We start from the raw sequence: 17,194 nt of genomic DNA on the forward strand, positions 1-17,194 counted from the left end.
GCCTGGCACATGAGAGGAGATTCTCAACAATAAATGTGTGTTGAATTCATGAATTGATCAATACAACATACTGTAGATCCAAGCTGGGCTTTTCCCCCTCTTCTTCCTCATCTTCTTCTTCCTCCTTCTTCTCTTCCCTCTTCCTTCCTTCTCCTTCTACTTCTTTTTCTCCTTCTTTCTGTATCTTAACATTGAAAGCCTTGAAACTCTGGAAAGAAAATAGAACTATCTTTTTTGACCCTTTAATAAACTTTAAATCATTTTTAAATCAAAACACAACAAGGTCATAACCCTCTATTCTTTCATTATCTTCTGCCCAAAGGGGGCTTTATTGCGATGGCTAAATATTTAAAACTACATGAAAGGTGTCAGCTGAGGCCAAGAGGAGATGTGTGTGAGAAAATATGGGAGCCAAAATTTAAGTGTTTACTGATATCATAATATACTAAATAGGAAGGAGAATGGTTGAGAAACCAAACATAGAACAAGTGTCAAGAAGATGATGAACTATGTAAAGGAGGTGGCTAGAAGAATTAAAAGACAACAACTTTGGTTTTGTCCAATAGAAGTTGTCAATTATCTTCTACAGGTTGATGAACTCAAGATCTGTAACTTCATCCCTTTCTCTTGATCTCTAGGCCCAATTCTTCATAAAATGTACCAGAGATAGATAATTTTCACCATGCCCTAAACTAAAATCATTTTTATTGTATTGAATTACTTTTATCTTATGTTTCCCATTTCCATGAATGGAAACTACCATCTTTATTGTCTATTGCTCTCTCACCACCAACATTCAAATACTCCCAAGTTTTATAAATTTCTACATCTCAAATCCATCTAATTTTCTCCAGGTTCACTGTTGTGTCCCCAGTTCAAGTTCCCACCACCTTTTATCTCTTCTTCACTTCTCTGCCTCCATCCAATCATGCCCCTAACTTTTCACTCTATCCACTACACTGCAGCCAAACTGATATTTTTAAAATACAAATCTTATAATGCCATTATCTGCATAAAATGACTCCCCATTATTGTCAGAATAAATCCCTAGATTAATTCTCAAGTATATTTTCTCACCACTCCTATTGAATTCACTTCCAGCCTACTTCACACCCAGCATTAACATTAATTTTAATCATTAGAATGTGTTATGTTCTTTATACTTTAGAGTCTGGAATCCTTCTGCATGAAACATATTTTTATTACTTTCATACCCATCTAACCTCTTTCCATCAGGCAGTACTCAATGCACACACCATGTCTTGCAGGAAGCCTTCCATGAGCACCATGACTTCCCTGGCACCTTAACATTTTATTCATCATAGCAATTGTCACAGTCTATACTGTAAATATGTTATATTTGTTTATGTACCTCACTAATCTCTGTGAGAGAAGGTACCATGTATTTCTTGCTCATCAGTTTATCCCCAGCACCTAAAGCATGCAGTGATATAATAGCAGATGCTTATGAAATAGCTGTTGAATGGTTAAATAGATAAACTTGAAAATAGAACTAGTAATGAAGTGGTAAAAACAAATTCATGGCTCAATAAAAAAACAACAACTGATAGTTAAGCCATAGAGACAATGCATCTTTATAGACACACACACAGGCGCACGTGCGCACACACACACACACACACACACACTACAAAAGGGAAAGAAGAAATAATATAAAAGCCAAAAGGCACAATGCAGTTATGAGATCATCTCCTTTATTGGATATACCAAAGTTGGCAACCTTATAGACAAGAGGAAAATTAATATCTGGCGATGTTTAAAATGGAGGTGATTTACATAGAAACAAAGTTTTCTTTCAAGTGGAGAATGATAGGTGTCCCAGAATAGATGGAAGGTTGCCCATACAGAAGAGATGGCTAGAAAGTAAGAGAAGGTTGTTTACAGCAAGAGAGAAATGAGACAGGAAGGCACGTTACAGGTGGCCTTGGCCTCCAACAATTTAGTCTTAGGGTGCATTTCTCTCTCAATGTAATATGTCTATCTTATACTTACCGACTTAGTCCTTTAGTATATACTGTTTTTTATTTTCCCCTAGTTGTTTTATGTATAAACCCTATTGGAAGTCCCTTGAAGGCAGATACCACGCATTAAAGTCTTATTGTAGCCTCCACAGCACCTAGCATGGAGCAGTGCTGAATTAAATTTGGTTGATGGGTTTTCATTTAGGATTCTGGAGAAAATTTGCATCCTGTAAAAGAGACTGGTAATTTATTTTTAATGTGTGGTTATTGAAAATGCAGTAGGGAATAGAAATTGGTTTTATAATTGTCAGGAAAAACAGTTACAGTGTTTTCAATTGAATTAATCACAAGAAAGGTCAACTGTTTTTTACATTTTTCTCTGTAGGTCCAGGGGCAGAATACTCTGGGAAAAATTAGGACCAACATTTCTGGGTTAAGGAAAACGGAATTAAATAAATTGCATAAAGCATGTACATGAAATAATGTTTCAGAAATACTTCACATAGAACATGGCACATAAATGCTCAATATATGTTAGCTGCTACTATGAATACTAGTGTTGTTTCCATCATCATTCTTAGGTTCTAGAATTCTAATGAGATTTCACTGAAGAGTGATTACTACTATGTCAAAACAGTGATAATGGACTAAAGTAGAGATTTCCACACTCTCTTGGTTTGTGGCCCTCTTGATGTTTAGTATTTGTTTTTTCCACAATGCTTTTAGGCCAAAAGAAATAACTGTTCTATTTATTAAATAATTAGATTCTAACAACTTAGTGTTTATATTTTAACAACTTAGTAGCTGTTTGAAAAGTTAATATGAAATGTTTGAAAGAAAAACAATATTTTTATTTCATTCTAAATAACTCTAGTTATTAATGGATTGTGAATGCCTATCAGGGTCTGCATACAATTCTCAAAGCTTGAAATCAGAGTGGACCACTACTCTCGCTTCCTGCTCCACATTGATTTTTGTGTAGTACTTGCTTTCATCTTAGCAACTGCTGAAAGTCCCAACTTTGCAGAGATATATGATATTATTGAAAGGAATGTAGTGTGATTCTAATTCTGAAAGTGAATTACTTTGAATTAGTAGTTTGTAAGTGTCCGGCAAATGTTGAACATTGCTGTGTTTCCCCTGGAAATATAAAATGTCCAGTGGAACCCCTGTGAATTCACTGTAGTTTCCCTGGGTGACTCATGGCACAGTTTGGGAACCATAACCCTAAGGCAAGGGTCCCAACATGTTGGTCAATCTCAACTGTCACATTGTTCTTTCTGGAGTAATAGTTGCCTTTCAGGCCTCCTGTCCTGAGGCCCAAGGGCATTTGAAATTGCAGAGAGATCAGGTCAGAGGTTCGTGGACATGTCCAGCCCTGAAACTGAGATCAGTTGAAGAGAAGATTCTGAGATATGAGTGAAGTTTATGGAAGCTTAAGAATTTCAGATGTTTGTGGGCCAAAGAGAGAAGAACATGAAGAGACAAAGAGGATTCTTATGCTGCCCGCTGTTCATGGGAGGGGAACTTGCCAGTGACCATTTGCCTTTCAAAATGGTGGATTTTGAAAATAAGTGCAAAGAGGAAGGAAGGAGTCTTTTTCTGATTATTCTCCTCATTAAGACCACACATATATTTGCAGCTCACTGTTCTCGTAGCCTAGTTTGGAGATGATCATGCTCTCCTCATTATTTACTCATGTGTTCACTATAATTTGACCCTCCAACTACAATAAAGAATGAGTATCCTTAGACTCTGTCTCCATCTCCTTATATTAAAGTAGTGTTTCTGACAGAGAAGTGACTCCTCCAAACCTGAAATGTTGGGGAAGTTGGCATGCTCTGCCTTCTGTTGGATTATTTGAAGGACTTTTCCATCTGTTATCACCTGCCCATCTTCTGAATGAGGGGCCAAGCTGGCAGGGGTCTGGTAGTAATTGGATGGAAGGAGATTCATTCACTTGCTCTACTTTTCCTTTCTAGTCCATAATACCCACCACCTGATGTGTAATCCACCTGACGATTAATTTTTGTTGTCTGTTTCCTCCTCTAGAATGCAAACACCCCAATGGTCAGGAAGCCTTTTTGTTTTGTTCATATTCCAAGTGCCTATTGCAGTACCTGGCACATGGGACTAATGATAAATATTTGTTAAATAAGTGAGCAAAATGTGGGAAGACTGGAATATGGTACTGGATGAGTAGAAAATTGTGTTTGAGGTATAAGGGCAAGCATCAAAGCTGGAGTGGCGCTTCCTCAGGGGCTTCCAAGGGTCATCAGAACCATGTGTGTGCAAACCAGGAGAGAGTAAAAAACACCCATTGAGCATGCAACTTTGGTGCCAGCTGACAGTATGTCAATGAGCAGCCCAGGTCCCTGGCAAGGGTCTTCAATGGAATGGGAATAACCTCTTTTTTAAAAGGTTCTGAAGTGGGTAGGTTTGAAAAAAAAGATGATCTTGGTGAGATCATGGGTGAGCCTCGGTAATAGTGGGAGTATGTGAGCTCACAGACTAGGAAAGACACTGTCATCTCAAGGGAACGTAAGAACTAGATGTGGGAAATAAAGTATGGCATGTGTGTATGGTAAATGCAGCTCTGATTACAAACTTGCATTTAAACAGTAAACGCAACTGGTTTTGATTTACTACAGTGGAAGGTTCCTTGGTATGCTCTTTTCAATACTCTCATTCCCATCTCCATCTCTTTTTGTTTCTCCCAGGATTGCCATTCTACCTAGATCCACTTTATTACTGATCTGACTAGGAGTTATCAAATACTTGCTATGTATTGGTCCCAGCCCAGACATGGAAAGTATGAAGATGCGTAAGACACAGACCTGACCCGTAGGAGCTTGAAGAATTACACAGTGATCCCAAAGGCGAGATCTATGGACATTAGTCTCAAAGTGTTCCTGAGGAAAAGGAACCACAGAAAAGTGAGGTTGGAATAACCAATCAAACACGTGCTTTTACCAAAGGACTTTTCAGAGCTTTTATTCTGAGAATGCACTTTGTGAATCTCCAGAGTTTGTCATGTTTAAAGGATTAATGTTAACCCTAGACCTTTTTATTTAAAAAACACCTAACTAGTATGTTGTTCTGGGGGATGCATTTTGGGAAACACTGGCCCAGATAAATCTTTTTTGTTATTCTTTCTTGTTCTTTCGACCATGTACATATATGCTTACCTCATATAACTTGTATCTGATGCCATATCTTTCTACTTTATCAAGGTCCTCAAGATTGACAAACTTTTGAGTCATCTACCATTGACCGCTTCAATTCTACTTTATATTCACTTATTGGGACCACAGTTACCTGAAGTCCTTGTGGCTCCAGGGTATCTTTGCTGGACCAGGCCTTCAACGCCTTCTTACTCAATCAAACCTGGGAGACCATTTTCCCAGGTTTTTCTGGCCAGCAGAGGGTCCCTGGTGGCTGTACAGTGACCTATGGGCATAACTACCCTTCCATATCTTAACCCTTTCTAAATTCTATATTTCAACAAAAACATCAATTTCTGAAAAAAAAAGTGTCACTCATCTCTTTCCTATACCACATGTCACTCTTGATAACTGCTTTTTGGAAGTTCCCATAGTCCTGGGGGTGAAGCAGGGGAGGAGACTATCTATTAAACATTCCCATAGCAATTACTATGTGTCGAGTACAGCACTGTGAAAAACATGCTCTTATTATCCCAACCTTACAGATGGGAAAAGTTCCCTGAGTGCTTAAGTAACCTTTCTGGGCCTTACACTAGACAGTGGTGGAGCCCATTTGCTGTGGCAGGCTGGCTTCTGAGTCCATTTTCCTTACCACTATACCACATTGGCTCTAAAATACAAATTATATAATAAATTAGAAGGTGTTACTTGTTCAGGAAAAAAGAAGAAAAGAGGAAAGTAGGACACAGTAATGGGGATCAGACGATCTGAGATGGAGTGGGAGGAGGTACAGTCGTGTAGGCAGGACAGGGCTCCTTGAGAAGGAAAGCTTAGAGCAGAGCTTTGCAGAGGTGAGGAAGCTCATCATGGGATCACTGGAGAAGCATGTTACAAGCAGAGATGCAAACCCCAGGGAGAACTCTGGCAGATGCTCATGTGGGAGGGACTTCTGTGTCCAACGGCACTGGCCTCTAATTTCTCGCTGAGTTCCACCCCTTGTTTGTTTAATAGTGTTTTTTGACTATGCCCTATTCTCTCATTTAATGGCATCATCCATGATTCAGTCAACAACCATAAAGTGACTACTTCTAGCTTCAAACCCAGGGCTCCCCTTGCTGCCTTCCCTCTATCAATAATCATAAGGTGACAGAATTTTATTTTCATTTCTAGATGTTTCCCTATCTCCCTTTACACTAAATTCAAAATACTCCTCTTTTCAGGTTGACTCATCAAACTCTCTCATTCCGACCTCCAATTAGATCTCAGTATATATTCTTCATACATTAAATTTTTAAACTTACATAAAACGTTCTGAATTTTCCTCCTATAACATGTGTTAGGTTTTATAATAAAATTTTAATCTTTATTTTAAAAATAATTTGTGCAAAGAGAAAGCATCTGGCTTTGTTGTATCTGCTGCAGAAAAGGGATCATGTCATAGATACATTCCTTACCAGAAATGGGCAATTATTTAGCCTTCCATCTGGATTGGAGAGAAAAGCAGATTCACCTTAGCAACAGCATTCTGATGCTGATGTCATCACCTTAACATCATTTTGGTCTCATGTCACTGTGTTCTTTCTCTAAAATCTCAAAGCTTTCTACATTTCTGCATTTAAAAAGCTTAAAAAAGGAAAGAACGAACTATATTTAAATATTCATTGAGTCATCATAATCTTGAACTTTGTTAAGAGGTCTCTCTTTTACAGCAAAACAAAATGAGAAGTGTTTTCCCATGCACTCCAATTTTTGCTAGAGCTTTGCCTGTACACTTACATCTCCCAGGTTGTTGTCCACAAGTTCCCTCTCTGTGCCCTGAACCCATCGGGTCCCCAGCCTCCCCAACAAGCCTGATCACTGACACATGTAATTATTTTAGTCTGCAAAGCAGTCCAGACCTGGGGCGATTATGGTGAGATTATGATCATGGACCCTAGGGCTTGAAGAAGTCTTCATCTAGATTCTACTCCCTTTTTTAAAGGTGCAGAAACAGACAGAAGCATGATGCTCGCCTTTCATTAAAGACAGGAAAGAGTTTAACCCTCTGGGAGTTTGTGGTTCCTCAAAATTTCAGTGAGGATTTTCACACAGGGCCAGATCATGTGTCAGCTGTTCCATCCCGTCCCAACTCCTGTCCCCTTCCCTACCCCCCTCCCCATGGTCTCTTCCATATACAAACATTCCATCCACCAAGGTGCCGAACCATAGCAGCCAGAAATCCCTCCTGCACCAGAAAGTAGACCAAGACGCCTCCACTTACAAGTTTAAATACTGGCTTTGGTCTCAAATAACATTTAAAAGTTCACAGTGGCATAGAATCATTTAACTTGTATTTATTTATAGTAATAAACATTTGTATATATTTACAGGAAAAATTCACTATCAATGAAAAGATATATAAAATGACACTGGCAAAATTGGATTCTCAGCTTTCAAAACTGCAAGCTATGCCACAAAGACAAAGACTTCCTTCATAAGTTTTCAGCACACATGAACTGCCGTGTTCTAAAAGTAATTTCAAAAGTTCTCAAATTGCCGGAACCCTGACTAAGAAGCACAGATGATATTTTTAATAATCTTAAAGTTATTTTTAACATAATTAAGCATTTATAATTCTGCCTTATATATACTTTGAGTTATATAACATCACTGAGCTAATAATTTAGACCACACTTTAAAAAATTTTCTAGTCTCAAGATTTCACATTTGACTAATGAGGAAATTGCCTTTTGGTTAGAAATCAATATCTTCCTTTTAAAGGATTTTTTTAATATTGAAAATAGCAAAACAAAAGATTTCCAAACTTCTAGGAAAATATAAATATTATCAAATGGACAATTAGAACACATTTTTTCATACCGAATTAACTAATAAGTACTTATTGCCCCAATTGGACTGATACTCAAATATGAATTCTATCATTGTTCTCAGAGGAGACAAAAGGGTTGCCTAATTTATCTTTATGTCTTCAATATTGGAAAGATTATTATTGAACATTTATTGCACACTCTCTTTTGAAAAGCACTTTACAATAATTTATCACTTCATACACATATTCAATCTGGAAGATCACTTTCTTTTCTTTTTACAAGTAGAAGCACAGAAGGTTGAAGACTTCATCCTGGGTCTCTAAAGAACCTAATGGCCGAGGTGAGTAATGGATCCAGATTCTGTGTAAAATTTAGGTTCCTCAGTGCACACAAATATTCAGACACAGTCTAATCATGAAACCTGAGCAAAGATTCATACTCAATTGACATGTTTTAGCAGGGAGTTGGCAAGTGAAATTTGTGTGGGTTTTCCTGTTCACATAGAAGAAAATAACAAGGGAAGAGATTGTCTTGGAAACATGGAAGTATAGAAAAGTTCCTGAAATGGTCCAAAGGAAATATAGAGGTTTAATTTAAAAATTCATAATTACCCACATTGGTGTTTTTTAACTCATATCTTGGGAGTTTTTAGCTGTTTGATTTTTTTTTTTTTTTTTGCCTCTGCATTTAAGAGCTCTGCTTAATGGACAAACCATCTACAGCCTGACAGACCAAAATAGTACTTTGTCAGAACACATTTTCAGTGAGTTTACTTGGTGCTTAAGGTTAATGTCCAGGTAGGTTGTGGTGGCGAATCTGCAGGACTTTATTCCGGTTGTAACCCATAATCTACAGTCACTGTTCATATATACACTGAGTGGCCAGATTATTATGACTGGCCAGATTATTATGACCACCCCATCAGTACAATGAAGTGAATTAGTTATGCAAATAATAATAATAAAACCTTGAGAGTATTTGCTTAGGAAGTTTTCAATATTCAGTATTTTTGGAAGTGTCAATGAAGTACTGATGGGGTGGTCATAATAATCTGGCCACTCAGTGTATATATAAAATTTTATTTCAGAGAGGAAGGGAGAGGGAGAGAGAGATAGAAATATCAATGATGAGAGAGAAGCATTAATTGGCTGGCCCTGCATGCCCCCTACTGAGGATCAAGACCACTACCCGGGCATGTGCCCTTGACCAGAATTGAACCTGTGTCCTTTTAGTCCACAGGCCAACACTCTATCCACTGAGCAAACTGGCTAGGGCTACAGTCACAATTCTTGAAATATGTGCATCCCTGGAGTTGTGTGGTACCCACCTCCTCAACAACACAGGTCTCCCCAGTTAACATCTTCAGGTTAAGGTTGGGGTGGGTATAACCAAATAGGGGCTAGTCACAGGTCTACCACTTTTAAATCATCTTTGTTTCTCCTCTGTCTCTTTTCTAGTCTTCTGTAAATCTTGACATCATTCCCTTAAATTGTTCTCAAGTCCCTGACCCATAGCCTACAACTGAGACTTCTCTACAGTGCCTCTAACAGCCTGAGGACTAGTACGTGGGGTTTCTACATCCCAGGAGATTGATAAGATAAAGCCATGAATCAGCTCTTATTTTAGAGTTCTAGGAACAATCTAGTTCTGTTGCACAATCTGGGCCAGGCTACAGCTTCCTCAAAAGGCTCCAGTTTGGGCTCTACAAAGGAATCAGAGGTATGTGGCTAGTCTCATTGTCCCACTCCCTATGTCACAGAAACAATTCTGAGCATTGAGTCCTACTGGTGCCGAAAACTTTCCCCAATTTTTTCCTGCTAAATTACTGGTCCTTCAAGGTGACCTGGGGAAATAAAGAAGGGTTCCCTCCTTTTAGACGTATTTGGGAAACACTTCACCTGTAGACTCACAGAGTGTATTATAAAAGTTCTGCAAAAATAAATCTGTTTAATTTTATCCCCAAACTTATTTTTCTTTTCTTTTCTTCCCCAAACTAATTTGCTGATTTTTGGTAACTCCTATTGATATCAAGCATGCACTTTAGGAAATGCAAATCCACAGAAAAACAAGTTCTATAAACAATGCTTCTCTACATGATTTAGGACTCTTCCTCGATCTCGCCCTCATTGGTTAGCTAGTTAGTAGCATCCATAATATCAAGCACAACCTTGACCATTTACAGGTTTTCCTGAGCATTTCACAGGTTTTCACTATGTAATGATGAGGTTCTCAATGGCCTGCTTGCAGGAGAGAAAAGGAGCACAGGGGCTAGGGAGCAGAGGGAACGGAGCCACAGATGGATGACAAAGGGAACTCAGGAAGGTAAGCCTGTCACCTGGCCTTGCTTTATGAAATCTATCTTAAATTTTGAGAAACTGAGTCTTAGATAAGTTAAATAACTTGCTCTAGTTCACACTACTAGTTTGGTGCACAGATTTAACCTGAACCCATATTGTTAACTCCAAATCCATGCTCTCATTTCATTACTTTTGGCATAATAGCACTATTATTGACGTTGCTGCTATCGAAAGGCATCATGGGATAGTGGTTGAGTGCAGGCTCCAACAAGTTCTCAAGTTCAAGTCCCATCTCTCCCACTGATCAGCAGGTATGCCGCTTTGCCTGCAGTTCCCTGTGCCTAGGGCTCCTCATCTCTCCAATCGGGACTAGTAATCCTCATAGAACTGCTTAAAGGATCAAAGGAACTGGTGGTCAGGAAATATTTTGAATGCTCCCTGTCAACATTCAAACAAATACTCAATAGATATTGCTAGTTGTTTTTATTTTTACTACTCATAGCTTAATTCTCACATTTTACAACTTTCACAGCCAAGGCCAAGTTATTAACTGTCAGAAACAAATGAAATCAAACTATAATATAACCTCCTTCCCTTCCTCTCCTCTAAAGCTCAAGGAGGACTAAGAGATCTTAATATGTGAGCAATCACATACTTATCAAGTGGACTGTGTGATATCCTCAGCCCCTGTGTGGTGAATGAGGACTAAACGAACTGAGCATGGAAGTGCTCCAAGGCTCAGAATTGTATGAATCACAATTCAGAGATAGGGCTGAGTTTTGCTGGGTCAAATGCTTTTTTGCTGATTCATTACTGTGAAGATAGCTGATAGAGAGGGGATGTTTACTGAGAGCTAAAGCCCTGTTCTAACTCATTGGCTTTTATATTGATTGATCTAATAGCCTTGGTCTATAATTTCAAAAATAACTCAGTGTTTTGTGTGTGTGTGTGTGTGTGTGTGTGTGTGTGTAGTTTTTTTTTTTCATAAACAGCAGAAAGGATGTGGATACTTTCCTGATGAGGTAGACTTTGTTTCTTTACATGGGTTAGAAACAAAGGAAAATAAATGGAAACTACTTTCTAATATCTCTTCTCCCTTTGTGTTGTCTTTTGTCTTAAGACATTTGATTAAACTTAGAATTAAAATTTAACATTGTAGTGCATTTAATACATCAATATGTTTTGATGACATATTACTGCAGCAGAGAGATAAATTTTGTATTCTATTCGGGTCAGCTATGTAAATCAACCACATTAATGAGCTTTATTAAATCATCTTAGTAAAAGCTCCACTGTCTTAACTATTTACTTAAATCCACATCCAACAAAAAACAGCTGTCACTTCCTGACAAATCTTATTCTGAGTGAGAATTTTCTTCTTACAAGAGGAAAATTGATATGTTAGAATCCAACAGAAATGTCATATTTAGAGTCTTTTAAAAGGATACTCTATTATAAAATGTGAGACTTATAGATCCTAACTTACTGGTAAGAAAGAACACTGGTAAAGGAAAGAGTTCAAGGGGACCACTGTTTCTGTTGTTTATATGCCGAACATTATTCTGTGGATACCACAGAACTGTTTTATGTACAACTGTGTTGACTTGGGGACTCAACATCTAGAAGTTTTGAGGAAACAGGCTGAAGGCTGTTGAGCTCCAACTCCTTTCCTACTCCTTCAGAAGAAAAGATTTCCTAAACAAGCTGATAAATCACTGAACTGCTACATAATTTTTTTAAATTGTTCAACCTTCTTAAGGAACTATATATATTTTTGCTTCCTTAAGCAGTAAATGTAAGCAGTGTATGTAAATAAATGCTTCCACAATAAATGAGCTTTATGTGTTCAAGGAAACAAAGCTAAGATTTCCTCTTATTGATAATATTTTAACATCTTGAGTTGTTTCTAAGTACTTTTCAAAAGTACATAGAACTTAACAAAATTGTCTTCTTTTGGATATATTTTTTTTAATATTAAAAACAAATGTTTTATTACTTCAGATAAGCCTTTTTCTAATACATTTAATAACTAGCCAAGGCACTAAATTCAAGCACAGACCTTAAAACGTTCTACAGACAAGCTCTAGGACCCCATAACCAACTGCAGCCCTCACCCCATCTGTGTGTCATTCTTGTGAAAGTAGGGCTTACTGAATTGAGAAGATGATCTCATGTTGTGAGCTGTAGAGGAAGCCACATGGCAATTATCCCAGAAAGGGGACATTCGTCACTGCTCTGAATGTCTGGGGCAAGTCAGATCCTGAGACAGATAGCTGGACTCAGAAGACAGATCCTACAGGTAGGCAGGAGAGGAAACTGGCCTTTGCCAGTAAAAAATGAATGAACAACACTTTGTAATGACAAGTTCTATATTTCTTTCAGTGCTTATTTTCCTTGTTGACTCACTATCATTTAGTCACATAAACAGATATTTATTTAATACTGACTATGCCAGGCAGTATTCTGGGCATTAGAAATCAATTAAAGAAAAAAATAAATAAAAATACATGTATTTTTTAAATTAAAAAATACATAATTTAAAAAATTTACACGGCATGTTAAACGGCGATAAATGCTATGTGGAATAGTAAAACAGAGAAATAGGATAAGGAATGAAGGTTCAGGCAGTGGTTTACAGTATTAATTGGCTATCAGGGGAGACCACACCAAGAAGGTTGGATCTGGTCAAGCACTAAGGAAGCAAACCATAGAGACACCTGAGAGATCCATTTTTGAGGTGGAGGAAAAACAAACACATAGACCTTAAAATAATGATGTGCTTACCTGGGACACATTGGGGTGGATATAGAAGTGGCAGGAGAAGATGTTAGATTAGTTACAGATTAGTTGGGGGTAGAGGGTGACAGTCAGTGGTACTCCAGACAGTATGTAAACTTATATAATATTCTAAAGACTTTGGCCTCTCTTCATAGGGTTACTGATATGCTTTGCATTTATCAAAGTATATATGAATTAACAATACCAGGTTTTTGTTTCCATATCCACGCACTTAACAGTGTTTACAATGGGCACTAGCAAAATACTGATGACCTCCAAAAGTCTTCTGCAAAACAATGGGTCTTAACCATTTTATTGAAAGTGGTCTATGAAATACATGCTGATTTCTTAATTCTGGTTAAAGGCATCCATCAGCTTGTTCAACTTTAGCACGTGTCTCATCCTCAGTAGCTTTTTCATTACTGCTCAATTCAAACTTGGGTTTCCTCAGCACATTTTACTGTTCTAATAATGATGTCATGGAGCAGATAAAGATTGGCAAGCCTTTTCTATGTCTTTTCCAATGCTATCTGGAATCAATTGATTGCCCACTTCTTTCAAGTCATTTGTCTTCACCTCTCAGGTCATGATTTCCTTCTTCTTTTGGATTTGGTGGATCTGTTGATGCTGAGCATAAGAGGTCTTCTGAATCCGATTGTTGTGCTTTTAGTAAAACCAGCACAGAATAGACTACCAGTAAGCAATAGCCATTGGTAGTCTTGAGATCAACATGAGCTTCAGTCATGGTCTGCCATTTGTGGACTGTGGAGCACATTTTGTCACTGGTAAGATCCACGTCATGGAAATTAGGCAGTTTTTGCCCTGAACATCCTCAGTAATTAGCATGAATTTCCTAAATGCAACTTCATCATCCTGCAGATCAGCTAGGCTCACTTCAAAAACACAACCCTTGAGACCATCCAATGTGATTTGGTTGCTTGAGTTCTCATGACTAGTGTTTCACCAACACTTCTTATATTGACCAGAGCTGGTGCTTTCACATCATACCAATTTTTCTTAGAAAACGGATTAACCACTTCCTTCTTGGCTCCCTTTTTGCTGCCTCTCATAGGTGCCCATTCTTGCCCACTGCCATGGCGCTGCTCAGAGAGCCAAAAGGTGTCATCTGAAAACTTTAGTGAGCACTCTTTCTATCTAAAAACCTAAGATAATAGTATTCATGTCTTTTATTTAACATTTATTTTTTTTTACCATTACAATAGTTGTGAAGGCAAACAGAAAGCCATGAAGATAAGACATCATTTCAAACAATGACAGAAAAAAGTAATGACAACAGTAATAATACATTAGATACCATTTGAGTAATTAAAAATGTGCTAGGAGTGGCTGTTTTAAGGGTTTCAGATGTATTGTCTCATTTAATTTTACAACTCTATGAGGAAGCTACTTTACACCCATTCAATAGATGGAGAGCGAGTAAGTGACAAATCTGGAATGGAAACTTCCCTCATTTTTTACTCCAGAGCCTATACTCATTATCTTAACGCTCCACTGGCAGTGTTTTGTTTTTTAAGTTAGCCTTTTTTATGAAAAATTCAAGCATTAACAGAAGTGGAGGGAATCCTATATAATAAATAGGTAATATGCAAATTGACCATCACTCCAACACACAAGATGGCCGCCCCCATGTGGCCACAAGATGGTCTGCAGGGGAGGGCAGTTGTGGGTGATCAGGCCAGCAGGGGAGGGCAGTTAGGGGTGACCAGGTCTGCAGGGAAGGAAGGGAATTTGGGGACAACTGGGCCTGCAGGGGAGGGCAGTTGGGGGCGACCAGGCCTGCAGGGGAGGGCAGTTGGGGGTGATCGGGCCGGCAGGGGAGCAGTTAGGCATTGGTCAGTCTGGCAGGGGAGTGGTTAGGGGGTGATCAGGCTGGCAGGCAGAAGCGGTTAGGGGCAATCAGGCAGGCAGGCAGGTGAGTGGTTGGGAACCAGCAGTCCTGGATTGTGAGAGGGATGTCTGACTGCCCGTTTAGGATCGGGCTTAAACGGGCAGTTGGACATCCCTTGAGGGGTTCCAGATTGGAGAGGGTTCAGGCTGGGAAGGGACACTGCCCCCCTGCAGTGCCCGAATTTCATGCACTGGTCCTCTAGTGGTATAATAAGCACCTATGTATGCATCACCTAGTTTCAATAATTACCAAATAGGACTAGTCTTATTTTATCTATTTCCCCCAAAACTATTTTATTTTGAAAAAATCCAAGACATTACATCATTTTATCTGTAAAAATCACAGTACGTATTTCTAAAAGAGGACTTTAAAAATATAACCATAACACCCCTTTCACATCTAAAAGTATTAACAATAATTCATCAAAAAAATCAAATATCCAGTCTCAAGCTGTGATTTAACTACAAGACCATAATGTTATAGGTGTAATATGATTTGGTACAGATGAAGAAATAAATCCACCGACCCACTAATCATATCATTTGTATTCCAGCATTAACACTTAAATGGGGGTTGATCAAGTGAGACTGTTTTACATGCAAGTTGCTTAGGCCATATATTTCTCCTAGTGGCAGAGTAGAAGGTAATATGATTTAGAATATCTAGGTTCAATTTTTGGCTTCTATGCTTAAGTTTGTTACTGATACTCTTAGGGCCTCTGTTTCCTATATATAAAACGAGGGGCTTGAACTATCAGTGACTTATAATTCAGAATTCTCAAATTCTATAATGTTTTGACAGTTATAATTTCAATATATATATGGATAAAATTCCAAAGGATTTTATTTTATAAATATGATTTTCTTAGTGAACAAAACCCTCTAAGTTTGAAAAGTGGAATCATTCATATTAAAAAATAATAATAGGTAAATGACTTCAAATAGTCTCTTTTTCTCTGATACTCAGTATATTTATCTATCTGTCCTTACCCATCCACCAATACATTTATCTATTTATCAGTCTATGTGCCTACCAATATATCAAGCAAGACATAATGTAAAAGTAGTTTTTGTATAATATGTGAAAAGAAACTTATTTTTCACAGAATACAAAACATAGTCAAGCATGTAAACTATAACATTGTAAGTCTGATTGCTTTGTTATGCGATATGGGGGAAAATAATTGCAAACTCCAATGAGAATCAGACAGGAGGGCTTATGTGTTTCTGAAGATAAAATGGTCCTTAGGTTTGATTTTCCTACTTAAGGGCAGATGACTGACACCCGGCCTCATTTTCCAAAGAAGAAAGTAATAGATCAGTAAATCTCATTGCTCAAGGGCTTCAAGGAAGAAGTGGCTTTCAAAGAACTTGAGTTTTTTCTCTTTCTGGGCTACCAGTTTGATGAGCAAGAGAGAGGAAATAATCTCAGAGAGAGAGGGGAGTCTGAGGTCAAAATAGGGGAAAAGTAGAAAGATGAATGATAATGATCTTTCATAAACAAAGGTAGAATTTAAAAGATAATAGTGAGAACATAGTACTACTGCAGGACCTAGGGCAGAGGTCAGGCAGCCTAGACTTTCTAAGGAACCATTTAGCCCACCTCCCTAAAGTATATACAACTTGTCCTCAGGAATAGAGAGCATAGTGCTTCCTTAGCATACAGCAACTCAATAAGTCTAGTTAGTTTAAAATGCCTCACAATTGCTTCATTCATATTAGTGCTGTTGTAGGTGCTAGAATATTAAATAAGCTATTCAAATACTAATGATATTTGAGGAATTAAGTAAATTGCAAATTTTAAAGCGATATGGACCAAATTTAAAAAAAACACAATTGCAGTCAAAATCATGAAAACTGTAATCCAAAAAAGGTTTTTGTTGTCCAATGTCTATAACTTATAAAATGCAAATATTATGAGTAGAAATTCTTACAACTGTGGTGTATCAATTTAGCTAGACGAGAACTATGTTTCCCCTGATTCCTTTCCTTATACGGTTCTGGATTAGTGCTGGTCACAAGAAACATTTGATGTGCGATGTGGAAGTTAAACAATAGCCATATTTCCTTCCAGAGTTGAAGGTCGGTGCAAGGCTGCAGTCATTGTGGCATATTGTGCACGTCCTGGCTGATCTACTAGTGGCCTCATTGGTGTGGTGCAACACCTCAACTCATCCAGTCTCCAGGTCCCCTAAGATCTGTCCCTGCAGCTGTTCCAGGGCACAAAGCAGGACCATGTTCACCTTTTTTAAAAA

Source organism: Myotis lucifugus, unplaced genomic scaffold, assembly GCF_000147115.1.
Source record: "Myotis lucifugus unplaced genomic scaffold, Myoluc2.0 scaffold_388, whole genome shotgun sequence".
Classification (NCBI taxonomy): Eukaryota; Metazoa; Chordata; class Mammalia; order Chiroptera; family Vespertilionidae; genus Myotis; species Myotis lucifugus.